The 19,022-nt window shown below is 40.1% G+C and overlaps 1 protein-coding gene across 13 annotated transcripts in view; it reads left to right on the forward strand.

Moving 5' to 3' along the window:
• dmd (dystrophin) overlaps nt 1-19,022 on the forward strand; it is a 1,983,813-nt gene that overhangs the window by 137,677 nt on the left and 1,827,114 nt on the right. The gene's annotated exons all lie outside the window — the stretch shown is intronic.

A 19,022-nucleotide genomic window follows, 5' to 3' on the forward strand; every position in this document is an offset into this window, starting at 1 on the left:
GTAACAATACCAGAGCTTGGAAAGGTGAATCTACCCTGGCAAGTACTTGCTCAGAAGTACTGGGTTTCTGAACTGATGGAGTTCCTGTTTTTGGCTGACAGTTGTGCTCCTGACTGTAATTTCAGCAGGCTAAGCTTTGAATGAATATTTTTAACATGCTAATGAATTCAGAACAGGCTCCTACTTGAAAGTTTCTGAAAACATAATTAGAAATGTTTAACCCACTGTAGGGAAACAGTTTTTACCTCGTGCCCAATTAAATTCCCCTATTGGACATTCTGAAAGCTCCAGGCAGACCTAGAAAATTCTGCCTCCAGTTTTCATCAACATTGGCCCATTGGATTTTGTGAATACAAGCAAATTGGGGTTCTAAGATGTAACAAGCTATGTCAGTTTTTGATTAGATGAAGCACATGTCTTCGACTTTCACTTAGTAAAACATGATGATTAAAACATGGAGGCTCCTTAAATACAAAGAATCATACAATAAGGAAACAGACCTTTTAGTCGAACTCATCTGTGCTGACCAGACATAGTCCCATTTGCCATCATTTGGCCCATATTCAAGCTTTCCTTTTCATATACCTATTCCGATGCATTTTAAATGTTTCAGTTGTACCTTCCTCCACCTTTAGCAGCTCGTTCCATGCATGCATCACCCTCTGCATGAAATAGTTACCCCTCATGTCCTTTTTTTAAAATCTTTCCCTTCTCCCCCTCTAGTTTTGGATTCCCCCACCCTTGGAAAAAGACCTTGCTTATCCAACTTATCCATACCTCTCATGCTTTTGTGAATTAATTAGAAAGTATTTTGTGAGGTTATAGTGACAGGAGTTCAGTTTCCTTCAGTTCAGAAACAATGTTTCTTTTGGCAAATGACTTCCCCAAGCCCTGACAGATTAACAGGGTTCTGGCAAACACTCTCCCATCTGCAGAGCGTTTACCAGCCAGAACAGCACTGATGTTTCTCGATGCCTGTTGCAGGTGGACACTGGATGCTCTTGAAACCCAACACAGTGGCACAGTGGTTAGCACTGCCGCCTCACAGCGCCAGAGACCCAGGTTCAAGTCCCCCCTCAGGTGACTGACTGTGTGGAGTTTGCACATTCTCCCCGTGTCCGCGTGGGTTTCCTCCGGGTGCTCCGGTTTCCTCCCACAATCCAAAAATGTGCAGGTTAGGTGAATTGGCCAGGCTAAATTGCCCATAGTGTTAGGTGCAAGGGTAAATGTAGGGGAATGGGTCTGGGTGGGTGCGCTTCGGCAGGTCGGTGTGGACTTTTTGGGCCGAAGGGCCTGTTTCCACACTGTAAGTAATCTAATCTAATCTAAAAATTAATATAAACTGGAGCTCTGGTAGCACCAGCAGGGAAGCATGCTCTTGCACCTTCTGTTAACTAACCACCCAAGACTTAAAATCTGCCCAGTGGAGAGAGCTCAGCGGACAGTTCAGTGAGGTTTAAGACACTGATTAATTGATGCTGTGTTTCGCTTATTCAGTTGAGAAGCTGTCTGTTTTGATGCTATTAATGCTGGCTGACCAAAATTTTGAGAACTAATTAATACAAGAAGCCTTTAGAGGAACAGAAGTTTATTACAAAAATACAAAGAAAAATGAAAGAACAAAAGCACCTAAATAAATTATAAAATTCCCCGAAGTTGTGCATGAACCAGCCAGCATCATGCTTTTGATGGCAACAATGCGAGTTGATATTTAACTGTTTGATAATCCGTTTGCTTCACATTTTGCAATGCTTCTGCCCTTTTTTCCCTGTTACACTTTTTGTTGTTTCCTCTTTTGTCCTTATGAACTGACCCATTTCTTCACCCAACGTGTAGGAATCTCATTCTTGTAGATTTTGTGTTGTATTTTATTTGGACTTGAAGTTTGCAGTGCATTACTGCACTAAACCTCAAATTTCACTTTATAGTATCAGAAGCTTGGCCATTACCTCAACAACTAATAGAGTAAGCATATCTCAAAGATCCAAACTTTTCTAGAAATCTGATCTGATTCAGATCTCTTTTCATAGCTGACATTACAAATACAGCTTAAGGACACTGGCAGCTGCATTTTCCATTTCTTTTTCTAGTGTTTATTTCATTTTGTGATTCACTTTTTATTTTTATTCGTCACAAGGAGTATGCATAAAAGAGAAATAGGATATGTAGCCTTTTTGAGTCCCTTGAGACATTCTTTGGATGAGGAATTGGTTTTCTTGATGCAGCGACAATATCTGGGCAGTGGTATCAGAATGGAAAGAAGAAGCCTTTTTTTCTCTGAAATAACATATAAAATGTGGTCTCTGGATTGCCAGCTGACCTAACTGATACTGTGCAGTTACAAATAGTGACAGATAGTTCTGTCTGTGTTTTATTTATTGGAAAAGAACTAGATATGAATTACTTTTCTAACCTACACTAAAGGAATAAAAAAAATTACAAGACATAAAGATTAACCAAGGAAGTTTTACCTTGCGTCACCCGATCAGTTCCCCATTTAGAAATATCAGAATTTTTTCTTGTTTTTAGTGGCATAAGTTGCACTTCTGATGACAGCTAAGTCCCAGATTCGATTCCAGCCTCGGGCGACTGTGTGGAGTTTGCACATTCTCCCTGTGTCTGCATGGGTTTCCTCCGGGTGCTCCGGTTTCCTCCTACAGTCCAAAGATGTGCAGGTCAGGCGAATTGGCCAGGCTAAATTGCCCGTAGTGTTGGGTGCATTAGTCAGAGGGAAATGGGTCTGGGTGGGTTACTCTTCGGAGGGTCGGGGTGGGCCGAAGAGCCTGTTTCCATACTGTAGGGAATCTAATCTAAGGATTCTCAAAGGTTACTACCAATGCATTTACTTTCTCTGCAGTTACTTCCATTTAGGGCGGCACGGTGGCACAGTGGTTAGCACTGTTGCCTCACAGCACGAGAGACCCGGGTTCAATTCCCACCTCAGGTAACTGTCAGTGTGGAATTTGCACATTCTCCCTGTGTCTGCGTGGGTTTCCTCCCACAATCCAAAAATGTGCAGGTTAGGTGAATTGGCCATGCTAAATTGCCCGCAGTGTTAGATGAAGGCGTAAATGTAGGGGAATGGGTCTGGGTGGGTTACTCTTTGGAGGATCGGTGTGGACTTGTTGGGCTGAAGGGCCTGTTTCCACACTGTAAGTAATCTAATCTACATGATTATGAGTTTGGTTGTTCCAGATAGAAGTCCTGCCTAAGATGAGGAACACAATTTGTCTTACAGGAAAAAGTGCTGCTTTTATGAACCTAAGAATTGTGCATTTGTGTGAAAATGTCAGTTACTTGCACTGTTCGTGTGTAACTCCCATTCTGTGACTTGTATCATGCGAGATTTATTGTTTGTTCACATTGATTCTCAGAAATAAGGTGAAATGCTAATCGGGCCTTGTGTATTAGGATAATAGTATAACTAGTAACGTGAGCTATCTCAACTGGCAGTTTGCAAGACAATTACACATTTGCAATGTCTTTTTCATGATTAAGCTACAATTGGATTTACATGTATTATTTCATACTGTTGTATTTTAAAACATGAGGTTGATCGCGATTAGTTTTCTTATGTTGGTGCTTCAAAGAAAATGCAACACAACAACACTGAACTTTGTGCTCTGATCTATTCTAATCTCTGTATTAACAAAACACCAGCAGACATTTAATTGAGTGTAAATTTTAATGAAAGAATAGTGGGAAAGATGATGAGGATTAATTTCTGACTAATGCTCACCGGCACTATCTTAAACATTAGATAAGGCACAGCATTGCAACACTGCCATATTGCTTTAATAATAAATTAATACATTTAATTTTATGTTCTTACATAATGCTGTGAATCATTGGAAGTAACTGTGGCAACAGTGGTTCCCACAATGTGTGAGGCTGGCACTTTTTAACAATGCCTGTTGTGCAGGAGCAAGAAATAAAAGGGAGCAACCTCTGAATTTCTGTACTGAACTACATAGGTGCGAACACCTCTTGTCAGTTTCACATTTGTGATGATTGCAAATATTGAAGCAATTTGTCATCAACACAACTGTAATTTTCAGGCCATGGGTTCCTGTGATCTTGAAAAGTGGGTGTATGCCTTTGAATTGCTTCCCAAATTAATGTGAGATTTTAGATTCAGGAACCACAGATACCTAAGATGGGTAGTTAAGTATTCATAAGTAACTTGAAATCATTGTTTCAGTTATACAGCATAGTTATGATACAGTGTATAAATATTAAGGACCAAGTGTACAGCTGATGGAGAGCAGTTTTCTGAGCCCAGAGAATGAATGGATGGTTGCTACAGAATGTATTGATCTCAATAGCTTGTGATGACAGGATATTGCTCCGTAGCCAAAGTGTTAGGCAACTGTTCCCCTGATCTTCCTCCAGCGTCTCTGGGCCATTTTCCATCTGACAGATGCAGGTGTCTGACAAGGACTCCTGTCTCATGAGGACAGCCCTCTGTCATTATAGAATTATCATCATAGAATCCCTACACTCTCCAGGTACTAGTTCACCTTATGTTCACCCACTTGTTTGAACCTGTCTAAGGCATGCATATAGGACAGGTACCCAAAAGGCCAAGGGGTGGTCACCCTTTCCTGTCCAGAAGTTAGTCAGTGTCTCTTTTTTGTGTTCATGCTAGGGGACCGGGTATGGGAAGACTCCCCGATATCTATAGAATCTAGTGAGCTCAATGTGGGGTGCACAATTCTTGCCACATTTACCATTGCCTTCCCTTGTTTCCCAACTGCTTAGAACTGAGGATGCTTTTTCAGAGAATGTCATAAGAATTCTATACTAGTCTCAGTAACACCATTGGTTAACGGACCTTTTTATAAACATACATATCTCCTTTGAGAAGGAAATATCATTATTGACTTTGACAGCTGATTTTTATTAGTGTAGGTACATCTAAAGAAGTATAACCTGCTTCTTTTGTGTCTTTATTATATATCTGAGATAACATGCTAAAGATGCTGGAATTGTTGATCACTATGGACTGGCACACTCTGCAGGTTATCTATTTCAATTTCATTTCTCACTCTCTAATAAGACTGCTGTCAATTTCTAGTCTATTAGAATATAAATAACTGTCATTAAAGCATCAGATAATACATGGAATTAAAATATTCTCCAGGTCTACTTTCACCTGCATCCATCTTGTGGATAATTCTTGTTTTGTACTATTTCTGCTTAGACTTCAACTATAACAACCTAATTCCCATTCAATTTATTTTCACTCTCCCTCAACATTATCATCCTGCTTCCCTTCATCAGTTCCTGTAAGTGCTCTGGTCGTTCAAAAATGTTGCCTTTGCCTTCAAACCACATGAACCATTTATTGTCATATTGTTTGTTGAGGAGTTACACATGTCTGTGACATGTTCTTCAATGCATTTCACAATGACTTTCTGCATGTTATTTATACATCCAATTTATCTTAGTCCTGAGTCCTGGTGAAACATTACATTTCAATAGTATTTTACAAAACAGATATTAAACATTCTTACTTGAGTCAAGACATGACCAGATTTAATTTGTTTTTCCTTTCTTTTAAACAGCATTTTATTTTCTCAAATGTAGCCCACTGTGCTAAAGATTTTTTTATGCTAAAATTATCCTAAATTCACATTCCCATGTTGTTAGGCTGGCAGATTTTATTAGTCTTCAATTTTTAAGTAGCCAAAGTCCTTCCTTAACTCATTGAGGTAAGGATCATGAATGCTGGTGGTGGAGGTAAATTTTTTTTCCCTAAAATAAACATTTTTTGTTGATACACATCTACATCTAGACTGTATAGTCATTACCTTCCTTGAAAATTAAAATTTATGTATTCCCATACACGTCAGTTGAATTTCCTTTCAAATACTTGAAATTGCAATTCATATCAAGTTAGTTTATCAAATTAAATTTCAAAAACAAATATTCTCAGACTCAGTTTGCTTGTAATGAGCACAGGTAACTTGCATATCTCCCATTCTCAAATACTTGGCTTTGGAACATAACAAATGATAAGAAATAAGCTGAATGGTTAATGCTGAAAACCAATGTTTTTCATCTAAAATTTCCATTTGTGGATAGGTTCTTGAGTTTGCAAAACACTTAGTTCATTCCTGCAGTATCAGTATTTATCTGGCCTCAAAACTTGTTCAAAGTAAGACACAAAAATGATAGTAGCTCTGGTTTATAAACAATTTGTTAATAATGACTGTAATTTCAGGATTTTACAAATTAGTAATGTCCAAATTAGATAATTTAACACTACAAAACTTGTGTGGAGAATTTTTACAAAGTAATAGACTAACTTCCTGCAATTGTGTCACTTTACATGATCTCTTTCATTAAAAACTTACCTGATTAAAAGGAGTCAAACTACATTTTAAAGGTTTTCTTGAAATCATTTTGTTATCTTCCCTTCAATTTATCTCAAATTTTGATTACATTCCAATTGTTTGAACACGTTTTGGAATTTGAACGATTTCTTTCACCCAAGGTCTTTTTCCTTTGGCACAACTAGGATTGTATAAGCAAATGAGTTAAGGAAGGACTTTGGCTACTTAAAAAGACAACATGCAAATCTTCCAGACTAATTGAAGAAAAGGAACAGAATCTTTTTTGTATGAAATGTGTTTATCCATTTACCTCCTTGAAAACGATTTTGAAGTTAACCACATTTGAAGGGAACGGTCAGCAAAACATGCCGTAAATTTGAAACTCAACCTTTTTTCAACTCTGATGTAAGTGTTTTGAAAAGTTCAAATTTGACTTCTGCCACACATTTTCAAGTCTTCAGACTTACCTTTTTACTTTTACAAATTCAGAGGTGTGTAGGTTAGGTGCATTAATCAAGGATAAATATAGGGTAGGGGGAGTGAGTCTGGGTGGATTACTCTTCTGAGGGTCGGTGTGGACTTGTCGGGCTAAAGGGCCTGTTTCCACACGATAGAGATTCTATCATTCTATAATGAAATAAACAATGGTCTTGAGGCAGCTAGTTATTTCAGTTCAAACTTATAGGCATAATTTCAAACTTTAAAGCTTATGATGTACACCCTGTTTTAGCAATAACTTAGTGTTTTGAATGTTTGAAATACTCTGGTATATAAGAGTACAGCTTCATGGGATTGAGGTAAGGATCATGACTGCTAGTAGTGGAGGAGTCAGAGCTGACTAACTTTAACTGCTGTTAGCATGCATTTCAGTCTATGGTTTCTATAACTACCATGATATTCATATGACCTTGATTGCTGCTTTTATCTCTCTGCTACTGAAAAGGTCAGGACTCAACCTTGTTGGAGGAGGTGGGAAGCAAAGTTCAGTCTTTTATCAGTCCACTCAGTACTCTTCTTATTGTAATCATAAGTGTAGTGACACAAATAGTTTCGGTTAAAACAATGCACTCAGGCAGTTTTTCTCTCTGCACGTGGTTCCTGGATGGCCCAGGCTTCTGGCAAGGCAAGCATATTTGGTCTCTCCACAGATTCTAACTGTGTGATGGATTCACTCTTGCTAATCTGTTCAGAATGCCCTGTAATAATGTCTGGAGTCTGTTCAGAAAAAGCAACTACAATTCAGGTGAGTGAATGATGTCTCATTTCCATCCTTGTTTTCTCTCTCTTGGGTCTTACAGTAAAAATTATTCAGTCTTTCTACAAATAGGCTTGAACTTTCAGTGAGGGCCTGTTTGATTTTCATGAGCTGATAGTTAAAATCAATATTCCCTTCTCCGAGGGCTTTTTGAAGATTGACTTTTCTCTATCTGATAAGCCCTTGGTTATAGTGTCCCTGTTCATCACTGACTTTATCTCTAGACAACATATAGCTAGTAGGATATGCTTAAAGTCATGGCTTTCTACCTCCCAGACTGATGTCTTAAATATTTCCCATTTTGTCATTCAGAGAAGAAAGTTAGAACTCCTGCCTGTGGCAAGGTTCACAAGTCACGGGGCTGGGCAAATCCTAATCAAAACCCCAAATTATCTAGGGAAATCCAGTCACCAGGGTGCCAAATGGGTAAAAGTCCACTCTGCAAATAGAATGGCAGGAAATTGTGAGGAGCTGCTCCTTGAATCACAGGTGGGTTTTTTTCCCCATGCTTGATGCTGATAGGCTCAGCAGAAGCCTATTATCAGCAAATAGGCAAGACAATCAGCCTATGATTGGAGGACCCAGGTGAGTGGTAGCAGTCAGCCAGGCCAGACGATGCAGGGGATGGAACACTACGTGAGGCCGCCAAGCAAACCAGTGAGGCTGTGGAGTGAAACCCCGGAGCAAGAGTGGTAATTGAGGTCAAGGGCCTGGGGAGTCAGACCAAGCATATGGATGATGGGTAGGGTAAGCAAGGCTTCAAAGAAGAAAGAGCTGGTAGGGAGGGTGTTACTGTGAGTGGGGAGGAAGAAGCGCTACAAAGAGACCCAGGAAACCAACCTTCACCTGGTTGAGACCCAACTATCCCTTCACCTGCTCCGGATACTCTCCCCTCCTAAAGAGACGAAGGAGATTGGAAACTTATTTGAGGATCTTTAGAGGCAGTGCAATGGGAAGTTTTGGTCTGCAGTGGAGTGTGAGGGATTTGAGTGTGACTAGGTGCCAAGGAGACAGAGCATCTGTAAAGGGTGGAAAGAGTCTGAAAGGAGAGAGAGAGGGCATACAAAGAGGTGCTAACACCTTTAAACTTCCAACAAAGGAATACTCAGCTAACTGGGAATAGGAAAACTGAGATAGTTAATTCCTTTCAAATTAACTTGGAATCTCTAGATTAAAGCTGCAGGAATTCAAGAGCCATTGCGTGGGGGTAAAATAAAGTCAATACTTCTGTAATTAACAATATATCAATTGGATAATTTAACACTCAAGCATTTCACTTCATAATATTTTGTAATATTTGCACTGTGTTATCACATCTCAAAGTCTAAGATGCCATAAGAGAGGCAGTTGAGTATTCATAAGCTTGAAGCAAGTCAGAAGTTAGTCAACAGCAAGAATTTTGACAGGATGCATTACTTAAAAGGTAGGAAATGTAAATGACCTGTGATATTTGAGAGCAGTTCACTGATCGAAGTGGATGAAGGATGGTTAGCACCAAGTGTTTTGATCTCAGAGCTTGTGGTGACAGCATCCTGTTCTCCATGGCTGAAGCTTTAGTGAACTCTTCTTCCATCTTCTGTAGGCCCTGTTCACTTGAAAGATGTCTGATAAGTACTGCTCATATTAATTTCTGAGCACACTATTCATATACTTTATTTCTCAGGACTGTATATTAATCCCTAGGCTTAACGTTTCTGATGGATGAACAGGACAAATACACATTGTTCATCACTTTAGCTTGAGGTCTCTTTTTGTTAACTTCATGCTGGAAGTTCATGGTGCAGAAGATTTGCTGATGTTGATATGAGCACAATCTTTGGGAACTTTATCTTTGCCTTTCCTTGGTCCCTGATTGCTAATAATTGATGATGCTTTTCCAGACCTGGAGAAAAATTAACACTGTGCAAACTAATTTCATGTGTTCTATACTTGCTAAAGGTTCCCATTTCTTACATTCATCAGTGATTTTCAGGTCACTGCTTTCCCCATGCAAGAATTAACTTTCTGTCTGAAAGGAACGTAATGGGCAATTACTGTGGACAGAATTTGACAGTCAGCAGAGCAACGATGTGTTCATTTTCTGAGCTCACCAAATCAGGTCAATACGTCTGTTGAGAAAGATTGACAATGACATTTGCTCCCTGCTTGTATTCTAATAAACATACACAAGTGTTCTTTAGCCACAGATGGGTCTTTGACCTGATAGTTAGTTCTGATGTATGAGGCAAGCAAGTGAAAAGTTGGCAGGAGGAGTGGTGATGCTTAGAAAAGTTCAGCTCTACTTAATATCATTGGAGACATTCCTACTTTGCAATAGTGATTAGACTTCAAAGGTGCTTCATCGACTGTGAAGCGCTTTGGGACATCCTAAGGTCATGAAAGGTGATATCTAAACGTAAACCTTTTATTTGCCCATGTTGACGTTCTGTGAAGTTTTAATACATGTTTCATCGGAATTATGTATTTGGCACATTGCCAAAGAAACTTGAATCACGACTGGATTTCGTCCTTCGAGCTGTTAAAAGTTAAAAAAAAAACCCATAGGCCTAAATAAAACTTCCCATGATCCATGCATAAGACTCTGACAGGCATTTGGCAGGACTGATTATTTTTCTCCAGATGCTACTTGAGAAGCACTATAGAGCCATCCATATTTGCTGCAGGAACATAGGGCTAGACATTTCCCTGGATAGGCAGTTGTTATTCCAGTGTTAGTTCCGAGTTATGCGTCGGAATCCTGTGGAATCCCCATCGTGGGCATTTCCTTCAGAGTGTTCTGGGAAATTGAAGGTTCCACTGTACACCTGGAACCCTCTGAAAGTTTCCATTCAAATCAACGATTTCAGAGAGATCTGATGAAATGAAATAAATAGTTTTTCAGGAGAGGTTATTCTATTAAATACATAGTGTAATTTCTGAGTCACTATTCAACTGATCCCATATTTACCTCACACACATCCAAACTACCCTTTCCTTAGTCCACTTCCAAATCACAGACCTTTACTCAACATCACCAGGAGTCCAGCAACCCATCAGCCTCCAAACCTTTTCTCACCAGTTACCAGCTCCAGACCAAACACTTTTCCATGCTCCTGATCCAATCCCCTTCCCCCTGCTCCTGACCCGATCCCCTTCCCCCTGCTCCTGACCCGATCCCCTTCCCCCCCCGCTCCTGACCTGATCGCCTTTACCCCGCTCCTGACCCGAACCCCTACCCCCGCTCCAGACCTGATCCCCTTCCCCCCTTCTCCAGACCCGATCCCCTTCCCCCCGCTCCTGACCCAATCCCCTTCCCCCCACTCCTGACCTAATCCCCTTCCCCCCGCTCCTGACCCGATCCCCTTCCCTCCCCCGCTCCAGACCCGATCCCCTTCCCCCCATTTCTGACCCGATCCCCCTCCCCCCCCACTCCTGACCCGATCCCCTTCCCCGCTGCTCCTGACCTGAAGCGCTTCTCCCTTGCTCCAGACCCGATCCCCTTCCCCTGCTCCTGACCCAATCCCCATCCCCTCGCTCCTGACCCGATCCCCTTCTCCCTGCTTCTGATCCAATCCCCTTTCCCCTGCTCCTGACCCGATCTCCTTCTCCCTGCTCCTGACCCGATCTCCTTCTCCCTGCTCCTGACCCGATCCCCTTCTCCCTTGCTCCAGACCCAATCTATTTCCCTCTGTTCCAGACCCGATCGCTTTCCTCCTATTCCAGACCTGATGCCCAATCTCATGTTCTGCACCAGACAGGTATTCTCCTGTTCTGGACCTAACACTCCCTCCCAATTCAGCCACTCATCTTCCCTCTCTGGACCATACCCAACTTCACCCCTTCCATTAACACATCCTTCCCCAACCCCAGAAACCATCCTTCACCCAGTTCAGACCCAACTATCCCTTCACCTGCTCCGGACACTCTCCCTCGCCCCCTTTCCTCGTTCTCTCTCTCTCTCTGGAGCCACTCCCCCTACCACTTCAGCACCCCATTGCCCTGCCCCTTGTTGATCTGTCTCTGTTGCCTCCATCTGCCATCCACCTACTGCTCTGGATGTGACACAAACTGCCTCGTCCTTCCAGACCTGGAGGACCCCCCAACGTTGGACCTGTGCACTACCACCCTGATTCGACACTTGATTTCTCCTGGTCCTACTCGACCCAATATTTCCCACCCACCCTAAACACTTTATCACTTACCTGGTTGCCTGGCGCCCTGCCATCTTTCCCACCACGCCCCCTAATCTCACAATGACTGGGTGCATTACCAGCAGCTATCAAGCTGCCTGCCTGTGATTCCTCAACTTTCTGTTTCAGACGACAGTTCTGCACAATGACAGCATGGCCAAAATGCTACTTATTTCCAAAGGAGCGATGATTGGAACCTCCTCTCAGAATTCATTTCATTTTGTAAAGCTCTTCCATTTTGTAAGAACAAAGGAGTGGAACAGCAGACTGCAAATGACCGCCACTCTCTAGAAATGATGTGAAGGTTGTGTTGGACTGGGGTTGGACAAAGTTAAAAATGACACAACACCAGTTTATAGTCCAACAGGTTTATTTGGAAGTACCAGCTTTTGGAGCATTGCTCCTTCATCAGGTATCTTCAACACTAATATTTCAACGTTGGAAAAAGTGAGGACTGCAGGTGCTGGAGATCAAATCCAAAAAGCGTGATGCTGGAAAAGCACATCAGGCAATATCCAAGGAGCAGGAGAATTGATGTTTCAGGCAAAAGCCCTTCATCAGTCCTGGGCCTCCTCCACTGCCACATCCTAGCCACCTGATGCCTGGAGGAGGAACACCTCATCTTCCACCTTGGGACCCTCCAACTACATGGCATCAACGTCAATATCACCAGTTTCCTCATCTCCCCTCCCTCCACCTCATCCCAGATCCAACCCTCCAAGTCAGACCTCTTTGACTGTCCTACCTGTCCATCTTCCTGCCCAACTGTCCTCTCTCCTCATAGGACGGAACTGCCATCTCCAGTATCAGCCTAGTGAACCTCTACTGCATGCACTCTGTGGCAAGTATATCCATTCTTAGATAGGAAACCAAAACTGCACATAATACTCCAGATGTGGTCTCACCAAGATTCTATATAACTGTAATAAAACATCCTTATTTGTGAATTCAATCTTCTTTCAATGAAGGCCAACATGCCATTAACCTTCCTAATTGCTTGCTGCATCTGCATGTCCATTTTAATTGATTGGTGCACAGTGATACCCAGATCCTTTTGTATACCCACACTTCCCAAAATAACACCATTTAAATAATACTCTTGCTTTCAGTTTTTCACATTGAAGAGCGTAAGATCACATTTCACATTGTACTGCATCTGTCATGTGTTTTCCTGCTTACTCAACTTGTCAATCTTATCTTGTAGCCTCCTGACATCCTCCTTCCCACTCAAATCTTGTCCAGTTTCATGTCATCAACAAACTTGGAAATGTTACATTTGATGCCCTCATCCAGATCATTTTATGTATAAATTGGGGGCCCATGCAGCGAGCCCTGTAGTTTCCCATGAGTCAGCACCTGCCACTCAAAAAAAAAGAACCATTTATTCCCACTCTCTGTGTCCAATACTAGGGATGAAGGAAAATAGTGACAAGGTTGGATTAGAGATGGCCATTAAGATATCAAATAGGGGTCTTTAAAATTATAAACTGTTTTGATAGAGTATATAAAGAGAATTTATTTCCAGGATTTGGAATGCACTGGCTGATCAGGTGGCGATTACAGATTCAAGAGTAGCTGTCGAAAATTAAAAATGGAAGGTGAGAAAAAAGGACATGAAGAAAGAGCAAGGAATTTTGAAAAACTGGATTGTTGGGAGACAGCTGCACACTGGTAGCGTTAAATGCTCTTCTGCTGGCATGTGATATTCTATGATTCATCAGATACTGAAATGTTGAGTGACACCCTGGAATCTGTACGACATCAAATAGTGAATTAAATGCCTCTGAAAGAGTTGGGGCAAGCAATAGGAAACCAGAAACCATCCAAATATAGAATTAATGTTTACCAGTAGAACTTATGGTATAAGCTATATTCTATTTGAAAGAAAACTCATGAGTACACCAGTGATGCATGTAACTGAACAAAATATTTCTCCTCTCCAGTCAGATGATGTGCTTTGCCTGATTCTCCCATCCTTTGTAGCCAATAGTGAAGACCCAAACTGAGATTATATGACTCATCACAGACCAAGTAATTAACCGATCGTTCTCCTCATCAGTGTGACTTAGTGCAACAACAGTGAGGTTCCAAAATACCTAGTTATCTTCCTGAAGTAAATTGTTTCATGCTTGAGTTAGAAATTTAGAAGCAAAAAGATCAGCATCTATAAAACTAAGGAATACGTTTGTCTAGGTACCTCTTGGTCGACACTGAGTGGTATGGCAGATTGTGACTTAAATAAAAGTGTCAAGATAATGCTTGAGTAGTTGCAGGAAAAGAACGAGACAATAACAAGCTTTAATATTATGATACTAAGCTGTCAACAAGTACCAATGATTTTGAAATAGCAAGGTACAGACTGTGTATGATACATTATTTGAATCAATTAACTGTATTGCAGTTAAGCCAGAAGCTAACTATATACAGTCAATTCTCTAAGTAATGACTTTACTTGTCCTATACTCTTCCTATAATCCTATACTGTGTGTCAATAGAGTAGTAGTTAGTATCTTACTCCATGGTTTACGATTCTAAAACATCAATGTCCAGTTTAAACCGCCATCTGTAATGTGCTGCTGCACTTCTTGTGTTATCTGTTTGCCAGCACAAATGCAAATAAAGTTATATTTTCATTTCAAAGTTAAATACTTATTTAGCGAATGATGTATGGGAGGAGTAAGCCTCCAGACATTTCTGAATATAGCATCAGACAAATGAATTAGCACTGGAATATGATGTATCCATGGCAAAGTCTGGTTTAGATAGACATCACATTGGCATGAAGAATTTTGTCCTAATGTTAGGTTCAAATTTAATTTCCCTATCTGTGTGATTTTGCTGAGGTTTCTAAGGAGAATTCTGGATCCTGTATATATATAATTATCATTGTGTAGCACATGGGCACATATCACCAGTCTGATCATTCAGGAGTTTAAGTCAGAAGTTCAGGAACTTGTCAGCTATCTCATACCCTAAGCAAAACTCTGAATCTCCGAACACTCCTTGCTGTCATATGTGTCATTTTTAAAATGAAGACACTTGGTAATGTACCAGAAAAACACATATTACTGTATAATTAAAAAATAATTTTTGTTAAATGGCTTGCATTTACACTTAGTTTTTCAATTACTGACTGGCTAAATGTTTATCTCCCATGGGAAATTTTCATTGTGGAGTTATGTGAATTAATGCAACTAATGGGAATTCTAGATCAGATGGCATACACAGTGCATAGTAGTATACTGTGTCTAGCAGTCGGAAATTGCTTTCCCTAAAATCTGATTACACTTGTGGATGGAATAGAGCTCAACATTGCTTATTAGCCACTAGCCACTTTCAACGCTGCTCAAGTAAACTGGTGTTCACTGTGATCTCACCGTTTTACTGCTTAATTAATTAATTTAATATAACTAGAAGTTGCCTTAGCACTTTAACACACCAATTATAATGTTGTGATTTCAAACTTCTAGCATGGAACCTCAGGTGCTGAAAACTTAAAATGAAAAATTGTAAAATGCATTGCACCTGGTCTTCTGTCCAAAATGCAAAGGAACATTGCGTACCAGACAGAAATTCCATTCACTCTGTATTGGCAGGCAAATGTCTCTGCTAAAAGTGTAATACTGGAATATTATTCTTGTATTGTTTCACTCCCAAAGTTTGAATTTTAAAAAAATACTCATGATTTATGAGGAGGCAGCCTACTTCCTCTGGTGATGTAAGATATCTAAAAAAAGGATAATTCTTTTTAGGATATCTCTAACTCAGTGCGACTGTATGCCAATTCATAGCACAAACAAGCATAACAGCTTGGTGGATAGAGAAAAAAATCAAAATTGTACAGCAATGGGCATTCTTTTGAAATTGGAATGAAGGTGCACCATTGTAGGCAGGACTAGAAGAAGCTTTACTGTGTGTCTAACATATGCTCCACTTAATTTGGAAACATGTGTTGCTAACACTGGGACAAAAGCTGGTTAAAAAAAACTTTCCACTTTTGGTCTTATCATTTCTCATCTTGAAGAGCACAAACAAAGTTACCAAAACAACAACCTCACTTTGATTCTTATTTTGATAGCAAAAGGGAGGTAAATTGTCTAAAATCTTGCAAGTTGGAAACATTCTGAGCGGAAGTCCATGTTTCTAAATAGAATTGTTAGCAGTCAGCAGAGAAAGTGGGTCCTACTCTTCCCTTTCTGTTTTCATGGAGTATCTTTGCTGTGACAGCAGAAGATTCTGTTGCATGCATTTCAGACATTTTTTTTAGAATTAAAGTGCCTGAATATAATTATATCTAAAGCATGAGGGAGTGTTCAAGCAGGTAACACTCACTAGCTAAGGGAGAGCCAGGGTATTCCATGTTTTATGCCAAACCAATTGAAGCTAAAATAAAGCAGGTAGCAAATAGGAGAGAATCATTGAACTGAGAAGCAATACAGAGTCCTCTAGTGATTGGATTCATTATTAATACTTTGTCACAGCAAATTACCATCATTTGTGGAAGCCTTCTGGAGAAAGGAAAATGAGATCAAACCTGTCTTTTATTAAGAGCCAGTGAGCAGCACCTGTAACTAATTAAAAGAAAGGCCTCCTGACAACCAGGCCTTTATTCAGGTTGAATGCTGGGTAAGGTTCTGTCAAAGTGAGGAAGACTTTGAAGATATGCTTCAGTAACATGAGATATATTAGTAATCAAATACAATTCAAATGAACAAGACTATTTACAATATCCTGATATTTCTGGATTCTGCTAAAGCTCAGGCATTTTTATCTGCTTAAAGAACTAGTGTATTAAATATTTAGTATTTGAAAATATTTTGGTTTATATGGTTATTTATGCTAACAGATTAATTTTCTGCACATCCAGTTGTTTCCAGAGTATCTCTGATGTTTTCCTGACTGGCTGAGGGAATGTGCAGTCATTTGATATAACATGCTGTTTGTTGCTTTGTTGAAGTTAGTTGTTACAAGGCAGAGGACAACACCTTTTGAGGTAAAGGGCCTTTCATGATCTGCTGCTGAGACGCCATGACATTGCATTGTAGTAATATTTTTATAACGCTTTCCATTTTGAGTTAACAAAAGCAATAAGCTTTCTCTGAAGCCAATGTCGTCACAATGCCACGTTCTTTTCTTACCTGTTGCTTTTTTTTAAAATCCAGTACAAACTAAGACATAGTGACCATTGAAATAAATTTGCTCAAAGCAATATGCACTGCCCTGCTCTCTTCCATGGCTATAGATTGGTAGTTGCAGAGCTACCTTGAAATAATGTAATATTACCTTTTCTGAAAAATTAGTTTAGCCTAAATTTGTGCAATTTGGCATAGTCAGAAGAATTGTTTGCTTATTGGCAAGGACAGAATGTTATGTTTTGATTAAACTTGTGGTATTGTGTTATGTATTTATGAAGGTTAAAAATATCAGAATGAATGTAGTTTCTATTTAGCAGCATATGACTTATTTCCAGCCTTCATATCTTTGGTAAAATCCCACCAATTTTAGTTCTTATAAATAGCAGTATTGCGAGTATCGTTGTTTTAAGCAGATACAGGTATTTAATGACATCTTGGCCCTGTCTTGCTGATTGCCTCCTTGCCCTCAGTACCCAGTCGCAATTTGCTGATGCATCTTTTAATTGGAGTGCTGGCTAATACTTCAAAGAGTTCAAGCCATGGCTTTTGTACTGGACCACACATGAAGGCTGTGAGGGAGAATTGTGTTCTCCTGGCACACTGCCATGAGGCTTGTCTCAAAAATGGCTGGCTGAGGATTCTGATCACTTCATTGCAGACTGTGGCAGCTCTGAGCCAAGCATCATTCTCGATGCTGCTGAGTGGGGCAGAAGTCCTGAGATGTTTCTTTCTGCAACTGTATTATACAGCAAATACAGTGTTAACATTTCAGATAGAAACCTTTCATTTGTAGTCTATTTATTCATGAAAGCTTCATTATTATGGCCATAAATCTGCTTTTAAGATAATTTGAAGTGCAAACATAGGTATTTTAGTAACATGTATTTTAAGATCTGAATCATAGTCTGACGACTTAACAATAATTTAACAATCTGTCCCTTTCATGACCTAAGCCTTTGCTCATAGCTGTTGCAATATTCTCTCACTGGAATTTGGTACACAATAATGCATACAGAGGAAGGAATTAGTTGTCTGTAATTCAGTCGAGTGAGAAAACAGTATTATCTGAATGATAGTTGTGTTAGAATAAGAATCGGTTCTATGATTGTTGGGAAAATGTATGCTTGTTTATTCTTCCTAGTGATTTCTAGCTCTGTCGATCTTTGATATATGCTTGCTTCTAAATTATATTAGGGAAGTATTAAAGGCATTGTTTGACTTAATTACATGTGACAATAGATTTGTTCCCCACTTGTATCATGTCACAAGGACTCTTCATTTTCCTTACAGGTGCCTCTTCCTTACTTATCATTACTCCAGGTGGAGCTAGTAATTATAATAATATGTTTCAATTTTAAAAAAAAGCTGTGGGTGCTGTAAATCTGAAAGAAAATGGAAATTGCTGGAGAAGCTCAGCAGGTCTGGCAGCATCTGTGGAGAGATAGCAGAGTGAACATTTTAGGTCCAGTAACCCTTCTTCAGAACAGTTCTTCAGTTCTGAAGAAGGGTCACTAGACCTGAAATGTTCACTCTGCTTTCTCCCTACAGACATTGCCAGATCTGCTAAGCTTCTCCAGCAGTTTATGTTTTTGTTCTATGTTTCAAGTCAGTTAAATAGGCTGGTTTAAATCTCTCACTGAGAACATTTTTGTAATCTATTCCCATATCCAATGTTTCTCATTTGTAGTAATAGCTCACTTTAACGTAAAGATTTCTGACTGTGATTTACATCACTTGAGAATAAGCACCACTCAAGCGAGTAAGCAATCTGGCTTTTTTTTTCCTGATCAAAACCACCATTCTGTAAGGCTGACAGCTCAGAATAGTGCATCTATCTGAACATTGCGTGCAATTCTGGTCTCCTTCCTATTGGAAAGGTGTTGTGAAACTTGAAAGGGTTTAGAAAAGATTTACAAGGATGTTGCCAGCGTTGGAGGATTTTAGCTATAGGGAGAGGCTGAACAGGCTGGGGCTGTTTTCCCTGGAGCGTCGGAGGCTGAGGGGTGACCTTATGGAGGTTTACAAAATTATGAGGGGCATGAATAGGATAAATAGACAAAGTCTTTTCACTGGGATTGGGGAGTCCAGAACTAGAGGGCATAGGTTTAGGGTGAGAGGGGAAAGA

The sequence above is a fragment of the Chiloscyllium punctatum genome, chromosome 15 (assembly GCF_047496795.1).
Source record: "Chiloscyllium punctatum isolate Juve2018m chromosome 15, sChiPun1.3, whole genome shotgun sequence".
Taxonomy (NCBI): domain Eukaryota; kingdom Metazoa; phylum Chordata; class Chondrichthyes; order Orectolobiformes; family Hemiscylliidae; genus Chiloscyllium; species Chiloscyllium punctatum.